We start from the raw sequence: 25,120 nt of genomic DNA, 5'->3' as shown, positions 1-25,120 counted from the left end.
CCTGAGTTTGTGTCCCTGCGGTGCTGCAGACTTTGTGTGTGACCTGGGGTCAGTTTGTTAGTTCCCCGTCTGTAAAACAGCAATAAATATTTCTTCCCTACTTTCCAGGGGTATTGTAAGGATGAATACGTTCGATTGTGGTGCTTACATATTACAGCAATGGGTGCCTACGGTAATAACTACCTAATAAAAGGACAATCTATTTTAAGGATGCTACAGGTGTAAATGCAAACACAGATTCCTCTATAGCTATATGGACTGAGGACATTTTTTGTGTATTTAGTTCATCCGACCATTATCTCAGAGAAATGTCTGGACTGGAGTACCATCCTGAGAACATGATAGCATGATCAGGTCATCTGAATGAAACAGGCAGATACCCCCTCCCACAAACCACATATGAACTCTTCATACCCCCCATATTCCATGTGCACCCACGGGCATGTCAGTACATCCTATATGCACCACATGCACACACCCAATATTTATCAGAAAGCACTATCATGTATGTAACCCAAATCTTCCCACACACAACACAAGCACCCTATATGCACCCCATACAATCTCCATATACCCCTTTCAACATGCTCCTTTTACATCCCATACATGTGCACCCCACATAAAGAACATATGCATGCTTCATACATGCACATACATTACATCCCCTCTAGCTGCTAACCCACAGAGAACAGCCCCGTACTGTTCTCAGCTAATGGCATTACTTCTTCAACTCAACTAGTAGAGGACTGTACTTTGGTGTTGAAAGTTCCCTTCTGCTGACCACTGAAGGGAAAAATTAAATATGTGTTCCCTATAAACCCCAGCACATCCATACCCTATACCTTCTATAGGTACATGCATACTGTACACTCCCTCTCTAGTACATAGGGAGTTTCCCTCTCTGCCATTTGAAGAAAATCCTCCATCTAATTTATATATTTTATTTTTAAATCAAGAAGACAATGTATCTGTTGAGATGAGTTCCTGTCTGCATCCTATAGAACTTGCCCATACCGGTATTGCCCTGGCCTCTTCTTTTGTCATTCAGTGTTGAACGCATTCTAAGACAATATGCATTTCCTCACCTTTTGGGGGCGAAGCCAGACTTTAAGGCACCTGCTCCCCTACATGGTGTTAACTTCGCTTGTGCCAATCAGAGACAAACACCCCCGTCCCCTATGACACTTCTATGATGTCATAGTGGGTACTTTATGGCCTGCCTGCCATGTGCAGGCAGGGAGAGGAGAAAGAAAAACGAATCCTGTGTATACCCGTGTATCCTGTGTATACCCGTGTATCCTGTGTATGCCCGTAACCGAGCCTGATCACCTCGAAGCCTCTCTCTCAGCTCACGTGTTTCAAACAGAGCTTCTACGTTTGCCGGTCGTTATGCGTTGGTTTGTATTTGTAAGTATCAGTTATTACTAAATGCTGCATCTTTGTTTATAAATATTGTTAGTAGATATTTTAGTCATTGTGTGTTTTAAGTTTCATTAACTCTATTAGCTAATCATACGCTGCTCCCTTACCCCTTGTAATTATCCCCAATAAAACTTTAAATTGATTAAGTTTAGTGTGTGTGTGTGTGTCTGCAGTTTGCATCGTGACCCACACTCTCCTTGCATCCCTTACCAATATAGTCTGTTGCCACGTGCAGCCTGGTAAATAACAGGCCTGCATTTTCTTTCGCCCCTGCGAGCCCGTGGCAATCCACAGTATCCTCTTCGCTGAGGTTCAGGGACAGGAAAAGGAATACAGTGAGAAGATGTGGGAGGCAGGGCTGGGAAAGATATTTCTGGGGTTGGGCATGTGGATTCTGGGGGCCATTGATGTCAGCTGGGAAGCGAGAGAGACAAAAGTTCAAAACACTTCCCTGCAGCTGGGAACACCATGGCCTGCTTCCAAAAGGGGCTTCACATCTGGGAAGAAACTGCCTGCGGGAATTGAGTTTGCTAGAGTTGCCTCTCTAATTAATAAGTGATTTGACTTGGAGATTGGAAATAATAGTTGAAATGATGGCATAAGCACAGGGCATTGGGGCTGCTGCTGCACTATTAAGAAAGGCCTTTCCTGCAAAATCTAATGACACTATATGGCAGTTTGAGGAATGTGAAGTTGTTTGCCCAGGAGACCAGCAATGTGATAATATTGGCATATAACCTTCTAGTATTTGAGTAATTAGTTGCTTAGCTACTTTGGATAGGTCATTATTTTGCAAACTGGAAACATTTGCAAGTGGTGATATTTTCCTCCTCTATGGTGAAAGAGCTAAACCTGTTCTGGCAGCGTTCAACTCCTAGAAATATATATGCATAAATTGTTTCTAATGAGACCATCTGCCTTTTATAGCCCCTTTGGAACTAAATAGTACCCAAAGACCACTCTGTCTTTTAGATAGCTGTGGTCAGAAAGCCTGCTCATGCCAGTAAAAGTATATAGGATTTTACAGATAAAGTAGCTATTTTTATTCCTACAATTCTAGAAGGTTTGTATGTGTCATACTACTCATGTTTATTAAAATTATTAGAAATCACTGGCCCAGATCTCTTTAGAGACAGTATCTAGTTACTACTCTGCTAAATTAGGTAGTATCTCAAAGCTAGCACACATTCTGATAGTTCAGTTATGGGGGGGGAGCTTTTTTAAGGCTTCTTTATTATCTCAATATGTCTCTTTATAAATGAAATGCTTTGTTTTAAAGGGACACTCCATTTAAAAATCATGGCCCAAATTTTCAAAGTGGGCTCCTAAAATTAGGTGCTTAAATTTAGGCACCAAAATAAAAGTAGCCTGATTTTAGGAGGTGCTGCCTATCTGCAGTTCCCATAGAAGTCTATGCCATTCCTCTGCAGTCAGTTGGGAGCTGCAGGTGCTCAATAGCTCTGAAAATCAGAGGTGCCTAAATATGGCTTTAGGCACCTAACTTTAGGGAACCAAGTCTGAAAATTTTGAACATGATTTAAAAAAAACGCTTTTCTTGACTTGTGTTCAGAACTGTCTACCTGTGAATACAGACATAATTTCAAAGCTTACCACTCACATTGTTTGTCTAGTTTCTGCATTTCCCTTGGCTTGAACAATTAAAATAAATTAGTCAGTTTTACTTTTGTTTATGGTTAATTTTTAGTGAGTTTCACATACAAGTTCTTACTCAGTAACAGAGATGTAATGTTACAAAGAAGGGTATTTATTTGTAAAAAGCTTCCACTGGATATTTTTGTTTTTTAAATTGTGTAAATGTTTGTATTGATCTTAGCGTTTACAAAAGGTTATTTTTATAAAACTTAAATTTTGGTCTAAATTATACTTGTACAATGTCTCTCTCTTTCAACATGCTTTGCAGTTTTCCTTGGAGAAGATATCCATTGTATGTTGGCTGTATCCTAGAGAGATGATCTGGTAAGTAGAAAGTAAACATGTTGCACATTTTTTTCAGAAGCTCTGAGAGAAGTTAACGAAGCCTGCCAAGGGCAAAACACCGTACTTTCACTTAGACACATAAAACAGTGCATTATCCTGGTAACTTGAATAAACATGGCATCTAGTTTATTTGTATCAGAATGCAAGTATCTTTGATTGGTTGGTTAGATGTCGTACACTGTGTCTGGTATTTTTCTTAAATCTCCTTTCCTCCCATTTCCCCACATTGTATTACCATTGCTTCTGCTCCACTGGTGGTAACAAAATTGGAAGCATCAGTGGCTGGATTACTGTAATTCGCTGCATCTGAAGCTGAATGGGAAGACAATGCACTGGCTCCAACTGATACAGAATGCAGCTGCCCACCTCCTCCCTGGCCTAGGCCCACTGTGAGCAGGTCAGGCCTGTGCTCAAATCCCTCCACTGGCTCCCCATCAGCTTCTGATGCCAGTTTAAGGCCTTGGTCCCAATCTTCAAAAGCTATTAATGGCTAAAACCCCAGCTACATTAAAAACGGAATTTCAAGCAACAAACCACTGAGACAGTTGTGTTCCTCTAGGACAAGATCACAAAGCCCAGGACACAGCACGTGAGAGCTGGAGACAAAGCATTCTCTGTTGTGGGGATCTGGCTATTAAACAAACTTCCACAAGAGATTAGGCAAATCCAGAGTCTGACCATCTTTAGAAAATGCTGCAAAACCTTCCTCTGAAAAACCTTTTCACCATTGCAAGTATGACACTCACACCATTGATAGGCCCTTTTACCCAGACACTGTCTCACCAAAAAAAAAAAAAAAATTACCCTTGAAACAAATACATCAACCAACCCACAAATAAATACATAAGTAAAAACCAGGCAGAGTTTGTTTGTTTTTACCCCAAAAAGAGAAGTTCCAAAGACTCCATGAAGTCCACTAAGGACTTCACTATTGCTATCCATTTTATATATAAAGAGCCCAAATACTATGGTGATGGGTGCAATCTAAAACCCTAAGATAGATAGGTAGTATAGATAGATCAGCATCTAACTGCTCAGATCATGTATAGATGACCCAGTGGTCATTTGTGGCCTGTCTACACTAGTGCTACCACCAATGAAACTGTAATTAAAGGGACATTTTTAGAAAAATGGTAGCATAGACAAAGCCATAAAGTCCACTTCTGGATTATCTCTATTAAAAGAGAGATGCAGACACTGCTAGGTATGGAAATGCACAAAACTGGGTTTTACGTGGATGATTAGTAGGTCATCTTCCTTGAGTAAGTCGGATAGTTCCGTGATACTCTGTGTTGTATTAAATATTACCTGCCAGGTCATGTTAATTAACATTCCATCTGTCATAACGCAGCAGGATGGCGAACGGAGGGTGGAAAGATAAACACTTTTCATATTCACTGCCTGCTGCTAATTAGGGTAGTTTATAAAAAAAAAAGGGGGGGGGGTCTTGGTGCTGGGGTGGAGAGAAGGAGCTTAGCAGTAACTGAGCTTCCGTGAGCGAGTCGGGTATTTCTAGCACACCTATGATTAATTCAAAACTTTAGACACTGAGCCTGGTGTAGTCTAGTCTTACTTATGGAAGGGTGGTAGCCATTCTACAGTTGAGGCTGAAGGTAGCTTCCCATCATAAGTCTGAATTTTCAGTCCTTCCCCCACCTCAGAAAGAAATGGCTCTCCTTGAAATTTCACTTGCCATATTTCATTCCAGAGTAGAATTTTACTGGACAGTCTGGTAAAAGCCAAATAAAGGAGTTTTAAAGTTAGTGTTTAAAATATTACCTCACCAACTTTTTTTGGCTGATATTAACTCTAGAACAGCTTGGCCTAGATGTGGGGGGGGGAGGGGGAAGGAGAGCGAATGCTAATGAAGGTTTGTGATTCCCAGTTCACATAGACATATCTGCTATAGCTTGACTGGAGCTAGTGTGCTGAAAGTAGTGTAGCTGGCATAGCGTGGGCAGCAGGTAAATACTTGGACAGCTAGCCCGAGCCGCTACCCTGGCTACACTGCTATTTTTAGCACACTAGCTCTAGCAGAGCTGGCATGGGTACACCCATGAGAGCTAAGAATCACAGCTCCCAGCTCAAATGGAGACATCCCCAAAATTATATTTGAGTGATGCTACAAGGTAGACTGAGAGTGAGTGACAAAAGATTGGCAGTGGGAAACAGGCTGGATCCCTTTAGCTCAGAGGTGGGCTAACTACAGCCCACAGGCCACATCCAACCCACGGGACCGTCCTGCCTGGCCCCCGAGCTCCTGGCCCAGGAAGCTAGCCCCCGGCCCTTCCCCTGCTGTCCCCCCTTCCCTGCAGCCTCAGCTCGCTCACTCCACTGCCGGTGCAATGCTCTGGGTGGCGGGGCTGTGAGCTCCTGGGGCAGTGCAGCTGCAGAGCTGAGGCCTGACCTGGTGCTCTGTGCTGTGTGGTGGCAGCGATGGTGTGGCCCAGCTCCAGCCAGGTGGCGTGGCTGTAGCACCACCAGCCACCGGTGCTCCAGGAAGCATGGTAAGAGGGCAGGGAGCAGGGGGGTTGGATAGAGGTCAGGGGAGTTCGGGGGTGGTGGTCAGGGGGAGGGGATATGGATATGGGTCGGGGTGGTTGGGGGGGAACAGTGGGATTGATTGGAGGCAGGGGTCCCGGGGGGGCAGTCAGGAAGGAGGGGGGTTGGATGGGGCAGCAGGGGGCAGTCAGGGGCAGAGGTTCCATGGGCAGTCAGGGGACAGGGAGAAGGAGTGGTCGGATGGGGCGGGGTCCCGGGAGGGCCGTCAAGAATGAGAGGAGGGGTTGGATGGGGTGGCGGAGGTCCGGGGGGGGTCAGGGGACAGGGAGCGGGGCTGTGTGGATGGGACCAGGCTCCCAGAGGGGCCGTCAGGGAACGGGGGGGTTGGATGGGGCAGGAGTCCGGGGGAGCAGATAGGAGGTGGGGGCTGGGCCACGACCCCCTCCCCTAACCAGCCCTCCATACAGTTTATGAAACGGATACGTCCCTCAGGCCAAAATGTTTGCCCGCCCCTGCCTTAGCTGTTCATTTCCAGACAACAGGATTTTTTAACGGTGCGGTATTGTTTTAAAAATGGAGCATATTGATTGTGGTTGTAATTGCTAACTGAATTCCATCAAAACACATTTTCAATGTAATTATTTTTTTAAAGTATTTTTTGTTTCTGAACACACTGTAAATATCAGCATGGTTGGCCTGCTGCAGAAATGTACCTTAATGTGTTTGGAGGCCATCCATACACATGCACAATGCCACAAATATTGCCGTCTGGTTTGGAAACCAGAACTGCTGGGATCAGAGAGAGACTTCTCTTGCAGCTTTTGCCATGGTTCCAGATTGACTTTGCTACAACACAAAACGGCAGTAATTTTGTTTTGCACCTTTTATTTTTAAATTAGAGAGGGGAGGAATTCACGCTTTGATCAAGAAAAGAGGCTAACTCTCAAAATAAATCAACCTGTGCAAATTGTTTCATTTACATTTAGCACATTATGGGCAAAGTAACTGTTATAGACACTGATGAAATAAGGGCACCCAGAAGCTGGGAGGAAAAATTAAAAATAAAAGCTCATGAGAAAACCCCAGTAAATAGCTTTGAAGGCCCAAAGGTGTTAGCTCGAGACAGTTGGAACTAGGTTTTCCTTTACAGAAAATGGGCTAGCTGCAGTCTTCTACCCCCTCCACATCTATCATCAGTAATTGTGTAGTTAAGACAGGGGTGGGAAAACTATGGCCTGGGGGCCGCGTCTGACCCTCCGGCGCTCCATCCGGGGAGTGGGGTCAGGGGCTTGCCCCACTCCGCGTGTGCTGTGGCTCCACGTGGCTCCTGGAAGCAGCAGCATGTCCCCACTCCGGCTCCTACGTATAGGGACAGCCAGGGGGCTCCGCACGCTGCCCCCGCCCCAAGCGTCGCCCCTGCAGCTCCCGGTGGGCTGGAACCACGGCCAATGGGAGCTACAGGGGTGGCACCTGTGGACGGGGCAGCACACATTGCTGCCTGGCTGCCCCTCTGTGTAGGAGCCAGATGGGAGGCATACCGCTGCTTCTGGGAGCTGCTTGAGGTCCGCACTGCCTGGAGCCTACACCCCTGAGCCCCTCCTGTGCCTCAACCTCCTACCCCAGCCCTGATCCTCCTCCTGCCCTCCAAACTCCTCAGTCCCAGCCCAGAGCACCCTCCTGCACCCCCCACACCCTCTCATCCCCAGCCCCACTCCAGAGCCTGCACTCCTAGCCGCAGCCCTCACCTCCCGCACTCCAACCCCCTGCCCCAGCCTGGAGCCCCCTCCCACACCCTGAACTCCTAATTTCTGATCCTACACCGGAGCCCACACCCCCAGCCAGAGCCCTCACCCCTTCCTGCACCCCAACCCCCAATTTTGTGAGCATTCATGGCCCACCATACAATTTCCATACCCAGATGTGGCCCTTAGGCCAAAAAGTTTGCCCACCCCTGAGTTAAGACAAAGGCAGACTGAGGTTGCAAACAGTCAGGTGGTATTTATTAAGAGTAACAATAACAGGCTAGGACTCCCTGCAAATTAAGATAACACAACAACAGCTCGGTTGTTAACATCAATGATGTAAATGGGAATGAACCCCACAGCCCCAAATCCTATACACAATGAGGAACACAGGACTAAACAAGAAGGACTATACCATATCTTGCAGACATTGGACAGGAGAACAGGAACACAGACGAGAACCAGGATCTGAGGGACAGGTGGCAGGAACAGGAACACAACAGGAACCGGACCTCAGGAACTTCAGTGACAGGTAAGTAGATCTTCAGTATGTTGTCTTCTGTCTTCTATTCTTGATCTTGTCATCCTGCATGCTGAATGTGAATGCCATCTCACGTGATGATGGAATATGTGAGTGGAGGTAAGTTAAGGGAACCTTGGTAGATGTTACTGGTTCACCTCAGTCCTAATCCCTCAGGGCTCTAGCTAATAGCAGGACTGGTGCACTGTGGGAGGGCTTCTATGCCTCACTGGGATGACCTACTTCCATATCATCCAGAGACACAGAGCGCCTCTCAGAGGGGGACACTCCCTTATATGCATTCTCTGTTGCTAGACTGATTCTACTGCCACGAGACACTATCTTTCCCGCCTTTTCCTTGTTTTGGCGCCAAACTCCAAAAACAGCACCAAAAGTTGAAGGAGAAGGGACGCCAAGATGGAGGACAGGTTGTCCTTTTACCAGTCCAAAATGGCAACTATGTACACTTAATAAATGGAACCTTTCCTACCCAACAAAGGGTCCACTGAAATCATCTAGTCTGAGCTCCGGCCTAACATAGGACATAGGACTTCCCTGAAATAATTGCTTTTTGCACATAGCTTGGACGTGGGGCTAGCCCATGCAGTGTTGTCATAAATGTACAGCATATGAAAAGTCAAAAAGTGTGACTGGGGGAGATGTGATGATGCTGCAGCTTTATCATTCATTCATTCTAACTGGGATTTGTGCATGTTAAGAGGGGCTTTACCTTTTAAAGACAGCTAAAGCAGGTGAACATAAGATCATAAATACAGGGTGAAATCCTAGCCCCATTAAAGTTAATGGCAACATTCCCACTGAGTTCAGTGGGGCCAGGATTTCACTCAAGGGAACATTATCTATGGACAAGAGACACTTGCCATCAGAGAAAGTGTTTAGCACCCTTTTCAAAAAGAAGGAAGAAATGTGAGAGCTCCCTCAAGACAAACCATTTCATCCACTTCAGTAGGTTTAGGCACTGAACAGTGGAATCCAAATTTGAGGGGTAATTGCTATCTCTTGGTATTTCAGAGGTATACACAGCAAGTATTAATTTGACTTCCTACCATCTCTACTGCCTACCAGAAAATATTTACTGAAGTGTCTGTAATATCGTATATTCTGGGAAGTGAATAATATAAACGTTTTTTAGAAAATATTTCTCTCTTATATGGTGCTACAGACAGGTTGGCAGTCTTACACTGAAGGAAGTATAATGAATACTTCTGAGTAACAGGATGGCTGTGGCTGTATACTTCTGGCAGGTAATATGATGCAAGATTACAATTCTACACTTCAGCAAGCACTGGACGCTCATTGTCTTAGTGAGTCCCATACAGTGTCATCTGAATACCAGAAGGTGAATTCCTGAAATTAAACAGACATCATGGAATGTTAAAATTGTCTTCATCTAACACCTTTTGTATTACGTCCTATTTTCCAGGCAGCAGATAAACCAAAATGGCCTATGTACTTAGATAGTCATCAAGTTGTGGACAGATAAAGCAAAGCAATCACAATCTGGCTAGCAGCATTAATGGGTGAGTGTCCTTAGAATCAGCTTTTTTAAATCTTTCACTAATAATTTTTACTTATATTCAATCAAATACACAATGTAAGAGCATTGTGTATAGGGTGCTTCATTTCCCCTCCTTCACCCAAGCCTCTTTTGCATATGTGCAATACATATGTGTCAACTTTTCCAAAAAGAAAATTATGTTGCTCTCTAGCATCCCTGGTCGGTTCAAAGCTGGAGAGTGTGTGTCATGACCCCTCACCTGCCAATGCTGGCAACATTTGCAGATTTATTTTTAAATTCTAAAAACAGCCAAACCCCCATTAAATCATAGCATCAAAATATTGCATAAAATAAACCCTTTATAAAATAAAGTAGCTTGCAACTATTCTTCACTTTTATCTCCATCATGATATTGTCACTGTTTTCAGTGTTTCTCCTACAAATTCTTCAAGAATTTTTCATCCTCTTTAAGATGTTTGTCTTTATTCAAAGACTTTTCTTTTTTGATTTGTCCCTTCTCCCCTAACTATTTTTTTCTTTGGTGTTTTCTCTGTTTTACCCTTTCCCTTCTAATGGAGTTTCTCCTTCCCCAGACCAGTGTTCCCTCCAGACTCCCATGAGCACTCTGGACCTCTTGTGATGGAGGCCAGAGTGTGATCACCTTCTACAAGCAGATAGTATTTTGAAGAGTGAATGGTTGACATTGGATTTGAGAGTGTCATCCTCCAAATGCTGATCAGTGCAGCCCTTAGTATGGAAGTACTTACCCTGACGTCTCATAATTTGCGATTGCCTTACAGCTTCCATGTTTGGTAGGAGATGTGTCCTTAGCTTTTTCTCTTGCTCCAACTGCACTGTCCCTCTGAAGCTAGCAGTCTACCAAAATAGACTGGGCACCAAGCTTGAACTGACATTATTGACTGCTACTTGTCCAGAGGCAGGTCACTGGCTTCTCCCTGGTTCTAAGGTGGATCTTTCTTTTTCTCCATGTTCCTTTTACCATTGTAGATATAGAGAATTCACAATTGCTTTCCCCATTGTGTTAATAAAAGAGCACCAAATCTGTTCATTTAATAATTCACCATTATCTGAACAGATTCCAGTTGGCTCTTTAGACTCTCAGTTTCCCTTGGGACTTTGTGGATAGCAAAGAATCTATAAAACACATTATTTAAAAACATACATGCTCACACCCACCATCAGCATTGGTAACTGTCCCATAACTGCTCTTTTGCTTGTTTTGCTCAGACTGCCTGTCAGCACCCCTGCTTCTGAAGCCGTGTAGCTGGTGCAACTACCCCTTTAAGAGCTGCAGCCTCTTACAGCTGCCTCCTCTTTGAGGCTATACTCTGCCTCCTCCAGACCTTTGATTCTTTCTCTGCAGGATGTCAGCTGTCCTCCTTGTCGCCTCTCTTCAGTGGGGTGGCCTCCTTTGCTCTCACAGTGATAAGAGGTTTTGGTTTTTTTCTCTCTAATATACCCTCTAAGAGGCTGTTACTGCTCTCTGCATTTTTCTGATTTATACCTGCATTTATTTTATTTCTCTTCAGATCACACTGCCTTTCTTTCTTCACACAAAGCCGTCCAAAAGAGCTCAGCTATAATACAATTACAACTAATAATATTCTGCTGGCTAAATGAAGCAGTGTTCAGTCTATCCCTTACATCACAGGAACTAACTGGTATTTAGCATAGGCAAAAAATGCTAGTCTAAGATTTACTTGTGACTTTATTTGTTTAAGTGGCTTCCTTAATTCATTATTTCCAGGGAATTGTCAAACTAAGGAAGTGCATGCCCTGTCTGACACTAATTCTGACTCCATTAGCAAACACTTGTTGTCACGTGTTACATTGACAGGTAAATCCTAGAATGAATGTCTTCTAGCTGACCCTTGAGCCCTGTGGTTGTACTGTGATTGGTTCTGTTTCAGAAACAATGGACCATCAGGCTTGGAATGCCTCACTTTCCCAGTCTGAACAGTGGCAGCACTTTTTGCTCAAGAACAGAGTATGGCAGCAGCAGATTCACATGGCCATGATGTAGTTATGGTGGTGCACAGAATGGACTTCCATCTTGGCAAGGGTCAGTATGGGAGGATTTAGATTTCATAAATCCGTCAAAATTGCATCTTCCAGCCAGGGGCGGCTCTAGGGATTTTGCCGCCCCAAGCACGGCAGGCAGACTGCCTCCGGCGGTTTGCCTGCAGAAGGTCCACTGGTCCTGCGGCTTCTTGCCTGGAGCCGCCCCTGCTTCCAGCCTAGGTCATGCTAGGCCTTGTACTCTGCTTCCCTGGGCCTCTTCTGCACATGGGGCATGACCCCACCACTGCAGTCATCTTGTTCAGGATCATCTAAATATCTCCTCATTTGTGACAATATCAAACCAACGGATGGTGAGAATACACCATAACTGTTGACAGTGAACATTGTTTAGTTTACTCTCCTCAGCTGTTTTTAATGGCCATGTTTCTGCTCTGCTCCATATAACAGAGTTGTCATCACTACTGCACTGAACTCTCATATCTTATGAGCACTCATATCTTAGTTGTCACATAGACATCCCGCCACCCAGAGGCCTTTGAAGAGTCTGAAATATTATTGATGCAAGACCAATCTGATGTGTGACTTCAGATATAGAACCTCCTGCTGTCAGCTGACTACCCAGATAAATAAAACTATTCATCCACTCAGTGTCATTGCCAGCTACATGCAGTGTTGGCAGGTCATTCATTTCCATTTTGTAGGGGGCATGCATAGCTTTGGTTTGATCACCATTGATCTTAAGTCCCATAGATTCTGCAGTTTTCGTAGCTCTTCCAGCTGTAGTTGGTCTCTTCAAGTAAGGCAATACCATACACATACACAAGATCCTCAAAATTATAAATGTCCACCTCCTACTTTGGCCTCAATCAGATTTGTCATCAAATAGTCTATTAGAACATTAAATAATGTAAGTGAAAGAATGCATCCCAGGCATACTCCTGATTCTACTGAGAACCCGTCTGTAATACATCCCTTGACCCATACCCAGCTAAGTGTACTGTGAGAGAGTTCCTCTCCACTACTCACATTAAGTCCTCTGGCACACCAGACTGGCATAGCAGTTTCCAAAGTCCTGGTCAATGCACTGTATCAAAAGTGGCTGCAAAGTGTATAAAAGCTTCTTTTTGTTGGTCTAGTCATTTCTCAGTAACATTCTGCAGAGCATACATAGCATGGACTGTAGATCGACTTGTGTGGAAACCACACTGGTTATCTCTCAGTTTTGGGTTGAGACACTATTTCAGTCAGTTCAGTAGTATGAGCATAAACACCTTCCTTGGGACTGACAGCAGCACTATTCATCTATAATTTTTTTTTGAAAGGGATGATGCAGTCCCTTATCCAATCTTCTGGAATGTGACCTGTTTCCCATATTTTTAAGACAGCTCTATGAAGCCAGTGAACTAAATTCAGGCCTCCACTCTTTAGCAATTCTGATGACATTTTGTCACTACCAGGCGCTTTATCATTTTATAACTGTTTGACTGCAAGCATCACTTCCTCTGATGTTATTGGTCTATTTTCTGCTGGATTCATTTTTGGATTAAGTGGTAAATTTACATCTTGGTGGGGATCTGTTCATTAATTCACAAAAGTGTTCATCCAGTACTTAAGTTGTGCATCAACAGCCTGGCAGTATTCTTCATTTTTGTCCTTAACTGGCAGAAACCGTAAGAATGGATGCCCAATTAGCACCTTCAGAGTCTCAAATACACATTTCTGGTCATGTCTTTCAGAGACTTCTTCCACCATACTATTTCACCATTGATTATGATCATTCTGACAGGTCCTCTTGGCTGCTTGTTCAAGACATTTATTTTCTTCTACTGACTCAAATCTGAGCTTATTGTGCATCCATTGTGCACACACTTCTTTTTCATCTCCAGTTAGATGGTATAATCTGTAATCCAACGTTGCTTTTTCAGTTTTCTTAGTCCCAGCTGTCCTCCAGCAATCTCTGCAATAGAATCCTGAAATAAAGTCCACTCTTCCTCTGGCGTGGACAGCTAGTCATCTACTTTAGAATATTTGTTGGAACTCTCTACTGCATAACTATTAGCAATCATTTAATCATGAAGCATATCAGCACTGAAGTGTTTCTATGCAACGGATACCCATCTCTGGAACTTTATTAAACAGAACATCACTGTTGCTATTAGGAGTCTATCAGATTCCAGAGCAAGGTCAGTACTACTAAACACATGTACATCCGGGATTACTTTAATCAAGGGCTTCCAAACTAGAATGTGATCCAAGGTTGCATTTTGTCACCCAATGGATATCCGAATGTATTCTTATGGCAATTCTTGTGCTGGAACCAGGCAGCCATTAAAAATAGTCCGTGTGTGGAAGCAAATTCTGTAGATGCACACTACTATGTGATCTCAAACTCACAGACTTTAAGGTCAGAAGGGACCATCATGATCATCTAGTCTGACCTCCTGCACATTGCAGGCCACACAACCTCACCCAGCCCACTACTATAATAGACCCCTAACCTCTGGCTGAGTTACTGAAGAGCTCAAATAATGATCTAAAGACTTCGAGTTACAGACAATCCACCATTTACACTAGTTTAAACCTGCAAGTGACCCGTGCCCCATGCTCTCTTCTGCTCAGCTCTGTGATCCCAGTACCAGTTCATATCTAGTTCTGTTATGGACAGTTCTTGAATTCACATCTCCTTAAGGTTTAGATGACAATATGAAGTTAGGGTGACATTCTAGTTACGCCACCTAACATGACACAAAAAGTATCTTTTCCAGCATCAAGCCTTGCATCATGTGGCACATATCTGCTAATAACTACCTTGCTGTGGATTGCCACGGACTCGCAGGGGCGAAAGAAAAATGCAGGCCTGTTATTTACCAGGCTGCATGTGGCAACAGACTATATTGGTAAGGGATGCAAGGAGAGTGTGGGTCACGATGCAAACTGCAGACACACACACTCTAAAATTAATCAATTTAAAAGTTTTATTGGGGATAATTACAAGGGGTAAGGGAGCAGCGTATGATTAGCTAATAGAGTTAATGAAACTTAAAACACACAATGACTAAAATATCTACTAACAATATTTATAAACAAAGATGCAGCATTTAGTAATAACTGATACTTACAAATACAAACCAACGCATAACAACCGGCAAACGTAGAAGCTCTGTTTGAAACACGTGAGCTGAGAGAGAGGCTTCGAGGTGATCAGGCTCAGTTACGGGTATACACAGGATACACGGGTATACACAGGATTCGTTTTTCTTTCTCCTCTCCCTGCCTGCACATGGCAGGCAGGCCATAAAGTACCCACTATGACATCATAGAAGTGTCATAGGGGACGGGGCCCAAAACCTGTTTGTGTTCGTTTCTGATTGGCACAAGCAAAGTTTACACCATGTAGGGGAGCAGGTGCCTTAAAGTCTGGCTTTGCCCCCAAAAGGTGAGGAAATGCATATTGTCTTAGAATGCGTTCAACACTGAATGACAAAAGAAGAGGCCAGGGCAATACCGGTATGGGCAAGTTCTACAGGATGCAGACAGGAACTCATCTCAACACTTGCGTCCTATTTTCAACCTGAAAATGGCAGCTATTATGCATGGAGAATAAGCCTGACAAGCCAGTTGTGCAGGTTGCACCCTCAGGGACAAAACCAGAGCAACTGCAATGTGTCCATCAGCTGTATCACAGGCATGCAGTAATCAAAAGTTCTGACCACTATGAGTCAGAGTTGTGCTCTCAATGTTCAAATTCCACCATGTCTCCTGCACACCACAGTCATTGTTCCACCGCTCTTAATGATTGAACATTCCACAATCCCATTTTCAGATACTGACGTTGCTGAAGACGTAAACATACACTCTTTATATCAGATGTTTTCCCTCCTCCCCCACCATCATCATATAGTCCAACTCCTCTACATATCACAGAACAGATGAATCTTGGAGCTTAGTTCTGCTGTGAGTAGCAGATAAAACTGCTAAAGCAGATGAAGCAGGTGAAACCACTTAAGTTTTATGTCCATTTTTTCCAACATTGTCTGGGCTTGGAACCGGCACTAGAAATACGGAACTCAGTGGTTTGGTTCCAGACCAGAGTAGAGCTACTGGAAAACAGCCATTACGTCTGTGCAGGCTACTAACCATTTGTAGTGCTCACATGGATTTTGTGCAGGAGTAATACAGCAGTGAGCCACAGACCCACTGAGATTCTTCTAAAACCAAGCGCCATTAGAAACAATCCACTTTTATGCCTAAAAGTTAAATATTTTGAAATGTGTACAAAAGCTTTTGTGGCCTGCAGCTGATATGCGAAATAGCCCTGGATTTTATCGTGCATATATTCATATCTTCATATTAAAGGATACATTCAAAATAATGAAAATTAGACTTGACTTTATACGCATTCTATAACAAAATAAATTGAGGGGAATGTGTTAACTTTTGTTTAATTTAACTTTGCCAACTTTCAAGTCAAATCTCAAGCACCCATAAGGTTTTAGAAAATGTTTAATCTAGCTCAGACAATTTCCTGTACTCCCTTACTGGACCACCCCATTTTCTGAAATGCTGCCAAATCGTCTTACTTACTCGATGGCTCCAGCTTGCTATTCTTTCACAATTTCTTGTGTACTCTAACCTCCACCCCTAAACTGTTGTGTGCTCCTTAATATAGTCCAGAAAGAGGAACCTCCTAGAATTCTCTGTAAAAGCCTGATTAAACAAACCACTAGCAATAGCCACCAGTTCTCACACAGGCTGTATCTGCTAAAGAATTGCACCAGCATAATAGCCTCATTAAACTCATGCAAGTGTGTCAGGTTAGTGTGTCTACACCAGCCATCCGGTTTCGGGTAAACACAATGCAGCATGGCTACTCAAAGCTCTCCCTGCCAACACTGTGGGCCTGTGAATTGTTGCATCTATCCCATAATGCTTGGCAAAGCTCCCTTGAGCACATGCATAGTGTCTGGTTCAGTAGTCCCTATTTGCACCTGTTCACATTCGTGGTTTGTTCCAATGGATGCTTTGAATGGTTCTGTCCTGTACCAGGAGCTACACATGTGCTGTGAGGGACAGAGGCCACACCCGTCTGCCTCACGCTTTTAGTGCAGATACTCTGGTGAAGAACCACTTGTCTGGCCCCTGAGCCACTGCAGGCCTGAGATACATAATGAGGAGCACCACTCCTTTTGGGTGGCAGGAGTCAAGGAGGGAAGGGGCCTGGTTTCATTCATTTTGCTCTTTTAGTCAGTAATTCTTAGCCTTGTGTTTGATTTTCTGTTGTTTGTTTTGCAGCTAAATTAAAAGCTTCCTTCTTCCCCTCCTCCCCCATCCTTCCTATTAGCCCAGGTAGTTCCACTTAACTCCCCAGGTGTGCTACCGCCCATTTGTCATCCCAAGTCCCCTCTGCATTACATGTGGGCTAGAAGAAAGAGGGAGAGTTCTGGAAGGCAGCACTCCCTCCAAATGTGGGGCTGGCTCACTCCTCTTTTTGGAGCTTAGAAGGAATCACAGGAAGGACAGTTAATTCAGCTGCAAACCAAACCAAAAACTTGAAAACACACCATTACAATGAAAAGAATTACTGAAGAGATGAATTAAAAGAATGAAATCAAGCCCCTTACCTCTGCAATCCCTCCCACCCAAACCTGGTAGCCTCCCTTCATCATAGCAGGCCTCCAGGCTCAGAGCCAGTCCAGCAGGGAGGCCAGTGACCCTCTACCAAGGCATCTGCAGAGGATGTAACTCCTGCCCAGCATGGCACATTCACAGCTCCTCATGCAGAACAGAAATAAGCACTGAACCAGTGCAATATGCAGCAGTTCATTCACCCCAATGCAGGCAGGAAATGGGGCATTTCTATAGTGAGATGCAGCCAGAGGAGGACAATGGCAAGGTGGGGTCCTAATGGTGAGTGCCCTGCAGGGGCAAGGAGGTCTCTGGCAGCAGTGTGGATTTGCAGGTCTCATATTCAAATACTCAAAATCCATAGATTTCCCTTTGGAGCTGAGAGCGCATGCACTGTTAGATGACCACACCCCTGCCTCTTCCATTCATCTGCAAATCTCTCCCCTGAAAGGGCTGGTAGGTTGGATTTCCAAAGCCTTGTGGGTTTTTTAAAATGTTTGTTTTTTCATTCTGCACAAAATTTGCATGAAAGGGGATTAGCAGGTCTATACTTTATAAATTGGCTTAGCAGAATTCAAGTTTATGTTTTCATAATTTTGACTAGGGTGACCAGATGTCCCGATTTTATAGGGACAGTCCCAATTTTTGGGTCTTTTTCTTATATAGGCTCCTATTACCCCCCACCCCCATCCCAATTTTTCACATTTGCTGTCTGGTCATCTAATTTTGACAGATAATATTGCTGTTTATTTGTAAACATTTTTTAAATTTTTAGCAATTTAAATTTTCACAGTTGCACAAAATTGTTCATTTTTTAAATTTTTTATTGATTTACATTTTCATAATTGTGAGAAATTATGAAGGAGGTCAGACAATAATTATTTAATGACAGTAGCTGTTGAGATTTAAAAAGTTAAAGCTTGGTAACCATTAAAACACAAATTGTCAACATTCCATGTCAAAAGATACAAAGTAAACATCCTTACTTCAAACTCTAATAAGCGTCGTTTTTCTTATTTTTGCTCATCTCTAAATTTTGATCATTATTGACTGAACTATTTTTTCACTGGTTTGTATGTGTATGAAATATATGTTTATTAATATTTACAAGTAAAAAATAATCCTGCCAAGCCTATTTGTAATGCATGTTTGGATGAAGGATATGATATAAGATATTACTGTATTATTACTAATCAAGCTATCAGATATCTTTAAAAGAAATTAGCATATTTAATAAATAAGGAACCCACCTTCCTCCTTTAATTGATTAAGGTGCACTATTCACGAGTTTTCCACATTGATACTACAGAATCATATTCTAAGTTATTTAATGCCCATCCCTAATTTGTAAATAATTCTGATTTTAATTACATTGATTTTTTATTTAGATATTTGTATTTGATCAGTCAATAGTGTTGCAAAACTGAGGGCATGGTAAATAAGAAACTTTATCCACTGTATGTGTTCCTAATGCTCCCATCCCTAGGAGCCACATGTGAACATTCTTCTTTTAGCTCCATAGGATCCAGAAAATAAAATAAATTAATGGAGATATATCTAGCTCCTGGAACTGGAAGGGATCCCAAAAGGTCATTGAGTCCAGCCCCCTGCCTTCACTAGCAGGACCAAGTACTGATTTTGCCCCAGATCCCTAAGTGGCCCCCTCAAGGGCTGTACTCACAACCCTGGGTTTAGCAGGCCAATGCTCAAACCACTGAGCTATCCCTCCCCTCTAATGCCATCCCCAGTTCCCACTTTTGATTTCAGAAAACACTCTGAAATGTATGTTAGTGAAGAGCTAATTTGGACCTGTTTACAATAGCATTATTACAAACTTTTATTTTCACAGGTCTTGTGTATCATGCCAGCCCAAAGAGATACGTGTAAAATGCACTGTTAAAATGAATACCTGGAATCTGTAGCTGTTGCCTTGAAGTTACCCGGGATACATCATTAAACCTGTAGCGCTGGGGCTGGGGTTTGCAGACTCTGACTGCTATGGTTAGTAACTTTGAGAGGCTACATTTTAAGGTTAGTACCAGGAAATCAACTCTCCTGGTGTCATGGGGTTAAACAAATACCTGATAAGTAAATTTATTTGACAGGTTTATTTCTTTTACAGAGAGGTCTGGCACTGGAGGAGTCCTCACTGTGTATTTTAAAAGTATATCTTACATGTTCTCTCACAGAAATTGACTGAGATGCTGAATCACTTTGGGGGTTTGAGTGAATAGTGACAAAAATGGTGAATTAAGATAAGTAATAAACTAGCCCTTTTTTGTGATTAAATAATAACTATTGGAAAGGGACTATCTGTTGCACTGTGGCAGCAGTGCCTAACACACTTTGGGTGTTTCTGAAGAGACAGTAATAATATTGCAAATGTTGTACTGCAAAACACAATAGCCTTGTTAAAAAGCAACTTGCCCCCTCAAAACTCCACTGAATTTATATATGTATACCTGAAAAGGGCAGAATAGTGTATTTTAGCCCTGAACACTCATCTCAGAAGTAAGCCCATCCTGGAACTGGACTTTTTTGGGGCTCAGTCTTGTTTCGTTTTCATTGAAACACCTTATACATTCTGGAAATAATGAAAATATGAACATTTCAACGGCCTGGTGCCCAAATGGGTAGATTTTATTTACTTCAAACAGCAGTTGTGTGCTATGAAATAATCTTGGGCCTGGTCTACACTGCGAGGTGGGGGGGTCGACCTAAGATACGCAACTTCAGCTACGAGAATAGCGTAGCTGAAGTCGACGTATCTTAGTTCGACTTACCTCACGTCCTCATGGCGCGGGGTCGATTGCCGTGGCTCCCCCGTCAACTCCGCTTCCACCTCTTAGGGTGACCAGACAGCAAATGTGAAAAATCGGGACGGGGTGGGGGGTAATAGGAGCCTATATAAGAAAAAGACCCAAAAATCGGGACTGTCCCTATAAAATCAGGACATCTGGTCACCTTACCCCCTCTCGCCAAGCTGAAGTTCAGCAGTCAATGGCAGAGCAATCGGGGATCGATTTATCACGTCTACACTACACACAACTACACACAATAAATCAATCCCTGATAGATCGATCGCTACCCGCCGATCGGGCAGGTAGTCTAGATGTACCTTTTGTGACAGATAAACTGTTTTGTCTACATCAAGATAAGATCTGGTCTGAATCACCAGTGTCTCCCAAATAACACACCCTTTCCTCTTCTGTACTTTCCAGCACCAACAATCACTGCTTGCCTCGAGGAAGATAATGTGCCTTTATAATGCATTGTATTGATATCTATTTATTGACTTTGCTAATCAAACTTACTTTTAAGGCTTTGAAAGCAATCATAATCAAAGGCCCTTTGTTCTCTGGACACAGCTGCCATTTCAATCACTGTAGAGACTGCACACCTTGCACCACTGGAGCTCTGACAATTTACACCAGCTGAGTCTCAGGTCCTTGCAGCACTCAGAGTCTAGAGTCACTTGTGACATGGTTCTGTTTTGATCCCTTGGTGTTGACAATGGCCATCCCCTGGTAAATTGCCTTTAATGGTGAGGAAGACTACGTGAAGCCAGCTAGTGTCTGATGTCACTGGTGAAGTGGCTGTGCTTAACTCTAGCCCTAGAGTTAAGGATGTGAATTCTGAAATGCTTCTAACAACATCCAGGGTATCTCAATGCCCTGGGGTAAGGCTGAACTGTAATTGTAGTGCTCCACCATGATGAGTAGGTTAATGAGATCAACTGACAACTTGCCAACTCCACCTACATAAAGAACTCAAATAAGACCCCACACCGCAATTTACTAGAAATTTAGGGATATCATCAAATCCTTCCCCAAACAACCGGAAGAGAAACTCTACAAACTCATCCCCCACGAACCCGCCCAGGGACTTTCTACATGCTTCCCATGATACACAAACAAGGGAACCCAGGATGACCCATCGTATCTGGCCATGACACTCTTACTGAAGGAGTATCAGGACTCGTAGAAATCATCCTCAAACCACTCACCACACAAAGGGCCATTTTCCCCAGGACACAACTGACTTCCTCCACAAACTCCTCAACATTAACAACCTTCCTCAGAACACCAGCCTCACCTCCCTATACACCTACATCCCTCACAATGATGGCATAGCTGCCAGCTTCAAATATTTACAAGACAATGGACAATCCTCAGATATCAACCCCAAACACATCATCAAACTCATCCATTTCATCCTCACCCATAACAATTTTACATTCAACAACAAACACTTTTTCCAAACCATGAGAACCGTCATGGGTACTAAGATGGCTCCCCAACATGCCAACCTCTTTATGGGCCACCTTGAAGAAGAATCTCTGGACAAATGCATTACAAAACCAATGAGATACCTGAGATACATTGATGATATTTTTAGCTTCTGGATGGACGGCTTAAACTCCTTCATAGATTTCCACCACAATCAGCTCCCACAATGGAACCCTACAAACAGTTATATAAAAGAAACCCACAGATCACCACATCTACCTGGCTAGATTCAGTAACCACCCTATGCACACCAAGAAATCTGTGATCTACAGCCAGGCACTCAGATACCATACCACAGAATATGCTTCCAGGAGAAAGTCTGGGATATACACCTTAACACATGTAAAACCACCTTCACCAAACAAGGACATGCAACCAGAGAAGTAGATCACACCATGGAATGGGACACCCAAATACTCTGCTTCAACACAGAAATAAAACTTTTTCCGATTGCACACCTCTAGTTGTCACCTATCACCCCACCCTGGAACCCACACGGGGTATCATCAAACAACTACATACCCAATAGGGGGGCTGCATCCTGAAATAAATCTTTCCTGAATCCCCTCCTCTGGCCTTCAAACAATCCCTCTCCACCCCCCAACCTTTCCAAGCTCATCCTCAGAAGCAAGCTCCGCACCACCCAGGATGCACCAACTCAAAGGTGCACCAGATCCTGCCAGAACAACAGATGCAAAACCTGCAGACATCTCTCCACTGCTACAACACCTCCCACAACACACCTTTCAGGATCCATGAGTCCTACACATGCCTGTCACAACATGTGGTGTACCGCATCCAGTGCACTAAATGTTCCAATAACAACTATTTGGGTAAAACCATATAATCACAACGCTCTTGAATGAACTCACAGTAAAATGATAAAAGACAAAAAAACCTCTTGCCTGTCTTTGAACACTAGTCACAAAGCAATCATGCTACATCTGACCCATTAGTCCTCATCCTCAAAGGAAACCTGCACAACATTTTCGGAAGATAAGTCTGGGAGTTTAAATTCATAACTCTGCTAGACACTAGAAATCATGGGCTGCACATAGACACTGGATTTATGGCTTATTACAACACTCCATCGCCCACTAACCCCTGCTTTTTGTCCTAGAATTGCAGTGGTGTTAAGGGGGCCCTTCTACCTTGAATGGGCCCTTAGGCTATGTGTTAACTACGTATGCTAAACAATCTGCTACACCTTGCATTTAGCTGTGACACTCAGTCTTGAAGAAGAGTTGCGTGTGGCTCAAAAGTTTGTCTCTCTCACCAACAGAAGGTGATCCAGTAAAACATATTACCTCCCGTCTCTTTGTCTCTCTAATATCCTGGGACTGACACAGCTCCGACGGCACTGCATACTGTAATCACATAAGGCAGTGTCAATCATCTGCTGCAACCTTGTGGCTGTATCTACAAACTCATCACTGGCATTGTGACTGAGAAGAATAAATAAAATATGAATAACGCTGTCATAACTATAAAGGGAAGGGTAACAACCCTCCTGTATACAATTCTATAAAAATCCCTCCTGGCCAGGGGCACCAAAATCCTTTTACCTATAAAGGGTTAAGAAGCTCAGGTAACCTGTCTGACACCTGACCCAAAGGACAAATAAGGGGACAAGATACTTTCAAATCTTGGGTGGGGGGGCGGGGGGAAGGCTTTTAGTTTGTGCTCTTTGTTTTGGTGTGTGTTCACTCTTGGGACTAAGAGGGACCGGACATTAATCCTGTTCTCCAAATCTTTCTGCATAAGTCTCTCATATTTCAAACTTGTAAGTAACAGCCAGGCAAGGCGTGTTAGGTTTATCTTTGTTTTCTCAACTTGTAAATATTCCTTTGCTAGAGAGAGGTTTATCCCTGTTTTGCTGTAACTTTGAAACTAAGGCTAGAGGGGGTTCCTCTGGGCTCTTTGAATCTGATTACCCTGTAAAGTTATTTCCATCCTGATTTTACAGAGATGAACTTTACCTTTTCTTTTAATAAAATTCTTCTTTTAAAAACCTGATTTTTCGTTGTTTTAAGATCCAAAGGTTTTAGATCTGTGTTCATCAGGTCTAATTGGTGAGGGTATACTCTCAAGCCTATCCAGGAAAAGGGGTGTAAGGACTTGGCGGGGAGGAATTAGTCTCAAAACTTCCCAGGAAAGGGGGGATTGGGGACTTGGGAAATATTTGGGGGAAGGCAGAGTTCCAAGTCGCTCTCCTCTAAGATTTGGAACACGCTTGGTGATGGCATCTTACTGTTAATCTAAGCTGGTAAATAAACTTAGGGGGTCTTTCATGCAGGTCCCCACATCTGTACCCTAAAGTTCAGAGTGGGGAAGGAACCTTGACAAACTCAAAGCCTCACTTTAGGTTCAATTTTTGTACTTTACTGTGCAATGTCCTGTGGTAATATGGCCAGGAGCAATATGGGAGGAGTGAAGTGGTACGTGTAGATGTGTGCTTGGACCTAGCCATTGCTGGGCCAAGTGTTAAGAGGCAGGATTTTTGGGGCTAAACACAAAAGTATTTGGAACTGATCATCTCAAGGGGGGGGGGGTCATGTGATGTCTCAAACCGTTTAAAGCCAGGTGTGTGTCTTTGTAGTGTTATAGCAATTACCAGCCACAGCTCTCAAAGCCAACCATTGCTATCCCCATTGTACAGAAGGGGTATCGGCGGAACAGAAAGGTTACATGATTTGCCCAAGAACACACAACAAATCCATGGCAAAGTTAGGCTTAGCAACTAACTCCCAACACCATGCTCTACCAAGAAAAACATAGTTGCCCTTTATGCAGGCTATTTAAGGGCTATTCAAGACTAAGGCAGACTATTTAAGCCCGCATCTTTTGAGCATTCTAGCTATGGAGTTACATTTGCATAGTTTATTTGCCAAGGGTCATTAATGTTGATGAGTTGTTAAATAATCTGCCCTTTTCATTTCAGAGGCTGTCAGGACAGGCCTTCATGTAAATTGTACATCAGCAACGGTTTTACGGCACACAGGCATAGGGCTTTCATTATAGAGCCTTTTCCCTGAAATGTCTACAGCTACAAATACTGAACTGTAGCTCTGACATCATGAGTGGCTGCTCCCTGTGTTGACTAGCTCTACATCTACATCCGCAGTACATTAAAATGGCTCCAACCAAGGAGCCCAGGATTCAGCCCTTAGAACCACTGATACTGAACAGGCCTGAGGAACAGCTCTGTGTCAGCTCAAAAGCTTGTCTCTCACCAACAGAAGTTGGTCCAATAAAAGATATTACCTCAACCACCTTGTCTTTCTAATAAACAGGCTGGAATTCCTGCCTCTGCTGGAGAAAAACCTAGCCGATAAGATAAAGATAAAACCATCTGCACTTGAAAACAAAATTATTCTCTTTTAGAGAAAGAGCATGGAGATGTAAAGGTTGAAAATGTTCCTTAAAACTGCCCCACCTTGCACCATGCCCCCAGGGATAC

At 43.4% G+C, this 25,120-nt stretch overlaps 1 long non-coding RNA gene across 1 annotated transcript; it reads left to right on the top strand.

The window, feature by feature from the left end:
• Positions 1-1,351: 1,351 nt before the first annotated feature.
• On the top strand, positions 1,352-24,777 carry LOC123362280. Its single transcript, XR_006576392.1, has 6 exons — positions 1,352-1,407; positions 3,344-3,399; positions 8,092-8,196; positions 9,629-9,725; positions 19,221-19,402; positions 24,602-24,777. It is a non-coding gene; the product is annotated as an uncharacterized LOC123362280 (long non-coding RNA).
• The last annotated feature ends 343 nt before the right edge of the window (positions 24,778-25,120 follow it).

The sequence above is a fragment of the Mauremys mutica genome, chromosome 1 (assembly GCF_020497125.1).
Source record: "Mauremys mutica isolate MM-2020 ecotype Southern chromosome 1, ASM2049712v1, whole genome shotgun sequence".
NCBI classification, from domain to species: domain Eukaryota; kingdom Metazoa; phylum Chordata; order Testudines; family Geoemydidae; genus Mauremys; species Mauremys mutica.
Note: the sequence above shows the minus strand (reverse complement) of the source record. Positions and strands in the feature narration are given on the sequence as shown.